This window comes from Miniopterus natalensis, chromosome 2 (assembly GCF_054644295.1).
Source record: "Miniopterus natalensis isolate mMinNat1 chromosome 2, mMinNat1.hap1, whole genome shotgun sequence".
NCBI classification, from domain to species: domain Eukaryota; kingdom Metazoa; phylum Chordata; class Mammalia; order Chiroptera; family Miniopteridae; genus Miniopterus; species Miniopterus natalensis.
In genome coordinates, this window is record NC_142082.1 from 122,068,253 (window position 1) to 122,072,298 (window position 4,046).

The window sequence follows — 4,046 nt, forward strand, 5'->3', positions numbered from 1 at the left end:
TATACACACATCTATATTTATGTTTGCATCTATCTAACTACTTATATATTAAAACCATGAGATCATACTAATAGTTCTGATTTTCACCAAAAGCATGAGCTCATTCCAGCCTTCCCTTCTCCCTTTTCTATTTGTAACTTCTTTATTTGACAATAAGAAATATGGTTCTCATTGCTCACAATATATTTACTTATTTATTAAGTTCTAATATTCACAAGAAATAGTCAAAAATTGCTAACCCAGACCCCTCTGAAAAATGTATTTATTAACTAGAGAATAATATTGGTATAATGTGTGTGTGTGGGGGGGGGGGGGGTTCTAATCTTACAGCACACAGCCAAATACTATTTTCCAAATTTACTTAGTTAAATATCTTCTTTCCACCCCTCCTTCAGTATGGTTATGTCATTCACCTGTAATAGAGTTATGTTCATTTGTTAGTCCTTAAATTCCATTTTGGGTTCTCCCCCAATCCTGGCTGATTTTAATTGTTTATTTGGGGTGACATATGTGAAATATTACCATGTTTATAAGACTCATAACTATATAAAACCTATATAGGAGAAGTGTCACTCTCATTTCAACCCTCTTCTCACTCAGCCCCTGTTGGTAACAATCTCAGTAGTTTCCAGTTTAGCCTTCCTACATGTTTTTGTGGACAAATGAGCAGACACACTATATTTCTTATATTTCGTATTTTTATATAAAGAGTAGCATACTACAGTCTTTTGCATTTGCTTTTTTTACTTCTTACAGTTGCATAGTATTCCACTGTATGGATATACCAGTTTATTCAACTATTCTTGTATGTGTGGGCACTTGGGCTGTTTCCAGTACTCTGCAAATCAAATTGAAGTTGCTATGAATAACTTTGTATAGGTATTTCCATAGTGTTGCATGTATAGTTATAGAGGAGGTCCTAAAAGTGCAGCTGCTGGTCAAAAGATAGTAGCGTAAGTATTTTTGCCAAGTACTGTTCAATTCCCACTCACAAGGACTGCTCCAGCTAGTGTTCCCACCAGCAATGTTTGAGAGCACGTATTTCCTCATAGCCTCACCATGGGAAGTCTGAGCAAATTTTTTTAATTTTCACTAACCTAGTTGAGAAATGGCATCTCATTAAAATAATACTAAATCTTTATGATTATTTTATTGGCACTTATCTAATTATGAGTGAATTTGAACCTTTTTTCCTATGTCTGAAGGCCATTTTTATATATTTTCCTGTAAGTACGAATTGTCAGTTAATATCTTTTTAGTTTTTGGCCATTTGACTCAGTCTCATAAGTCATTATATATTAAGGATATATGAAGCCTTTTGTGACATATGTTGCAAATATTTACTGCCAGTACATCAGCTTTCTTTTGCTTTGCTTATGCTGTTTCATCCCGTGAGCTCTGTGTATGTGTTCAGAATTACTGGTTCTTTTCTTTTATTGTTCTTTGGTTTTGAGTCATAATTAGATAAGCCTTGCCTTACATCAAGGCTAAAGAGGAAACCACCCATGTTTTCTAATATGTGTATGGTGATTTTTTTTTTACATAAAATGTAGCTGTACTAATCCAATTAGATAAATGGTATTAACTTTAAAACAATAGAAGAGGAGAATATTAGTTCCTGTTTATGTTAAAAAGAAAAGCAAAAGGTACCCACTTTAACTACTGCTTAATTGTTTGGAAGTCATCATTAAACTATTAAGGACTTAAAGTAAGACTTGAGATGAAAGTATGCCAGAAATTTCAGGAAAGTTTTCCCAGATCCTCACACACTGGGTAACCTAGGCTCCAGACCCTGAAGGAAAAAAAAAAAAATAGCCTTGATAGAATTTCCAAGTCAAAATGAGGATCTTTTACTGTTAGTATAAAAATAGAAGTTGCTTTAATAGCTGGCATGTGAGAAAGAAACATTTTTTATAATTCAGTTCTTATCTACAATAAGCTCATAGTTTAGTAAACAAGGTAAAATACAGCCAAATACAAAATAATAATTGGTAAGTGCCTGACTAAAAGGATGAAGGAAATGAACCGCAAAAAGCAGAAGACATGATCAGAAATAGACTTGTATCCCACCCTCTCCTACCTTAGACTCAGTATCTTCATCCATAAAATGGGGAAACAGCATCATGTTTTTATATCAAGAGGATTAAGCAGTATAATGTATATGAAAACACCTATTCTCACATATTGTCAGGGATATGCAAGAAGCTCAAAATATATTATTTAAATGAATTAGCTACAGACAATTACTATTTTCAAAGAAGGACGATAGTATGAAAGGCATACCATAAATAGCAAATCTGCAAAAATACACCATATTCATACCAAATACAGTGTGGAATATTGTTCTGCTCCAACTATAATTAAGGCAAATTGAGTATGTTTAAAATTTTTCTATAAATTATCTTTCCCATCTATGTGGGGTTTGTGTGTATGTGTTGTGTGTGTAGAAGTATCGTTTATTTGCATACCAGAACAAAATAACCTAAATAAAGAATGTAAATTATTAACTAAATTAACAAAATAAACTTTACATTTAAAAGTTTAAAAGACATATTCCCCAGTAAGGCAACTTGTACTTTCCTAACTGAAAACATTTTCTTCTTTTATAACATCACAATGTACATGGAGGTAAACATACACACATACACAGTTACACACACATACACACATGGAGTTTGAATTTTATTTGTACATATATAAAGGTCATATGTTTTACCATATGCTTGAAGATGAAAAGACGCCTGCATCTCACAAAGGGCAATTTGTTATGTAGACTACACAAAATGTTTAATGTAACACTGTTTACTGAAGTACTACGAGAAGATGTGATTGAAAACAAAAATGAATTCATGCAATATAAATGATCTCAGAAAATCAAATTTCGGTTCTGTAAACCACCCAGTCTGTGGTTTTTTGTTACGGCAGCTCTAGAAGACTAATGCGCCTTCTGGGGAAGCAATATTCTTCTAGGAATTTCTACTAAAGAACTACAGCCTCTTTATCAATAACCGTAAGGCACTGGTGACAGCTAAATGTTATATACCAGCAGTTTTGGTCCATTATAGTGCATAAATGATGAAATGTTGTCTATCCAGTAATTATTATTAATACGAATACTTCAGCCTCAATAAAAAGTACATACAAAAAATGTTTCATTTTTTAAAAATATATGTTAGGTAAGCTGAAAAAGTTTTAGAGATGGATGGTGGTGATAGTTACACAAAATTGTAGATGTACTTAATGCCAAAGGACTATACACTTTAAAATGTTGAAATGGTAAATTTTATGTTACATATATTTTACCGCAATAAAAAAAGTAAAACACACACAAAAAAAGAATCATATCCCTGCACTGTGAAAGCTTAGCAAGCCCTGAAATTTACTTTGAATGTACAGTAGTCAACTTTATCATTAGATATGTATTAAAATAAAAAGGCAGATTGCCTCTGTTATTTGAGGAGTGGTTTCACAGTTATCAATGTCAGAGTTGAAAATACTTAGGCTATATTCAGATGTAGAGTTTAGGTTACAATTATATTTGGATTGAAAATGTGGTACTTGCCATAACTCATCATATATTTTAGACTTACACAAGGTTCAGGGAGAAAGTATGTGTCTTGGATGACCAATTTAATATATTAAGGGAACTTCTAATGCAATAATCAGAAAACAAAAGCATAAAACTACTTTTAAAAACCACAATGATTTAAATACTTGATGCCCTTGTCATGTTTTTTTTTAATATGGTATCCCTTTTTTTGTATCCTCTTAATGTACACAATTTCATCTGTTTATTTAGTATTTATCTATTAGTCATAAAATACAGACCAGGAACTGTGTTAAACTTTGGGAATATATAAATGAATAATATGCAGAATCTACTCTCAAGAAACAGTGACTGTCCTTGCTGTTTTCCCCATGTAGACACATGTCAAGTTCTTAAGATAATATCCAGTCACTTTTAGGGATGCAGTCCTCCTCCCCCTGCCAGTTACAGCAGGTGATGTGATAAAATGATATTCCTCAGGCACAATGAGTATCAGAAC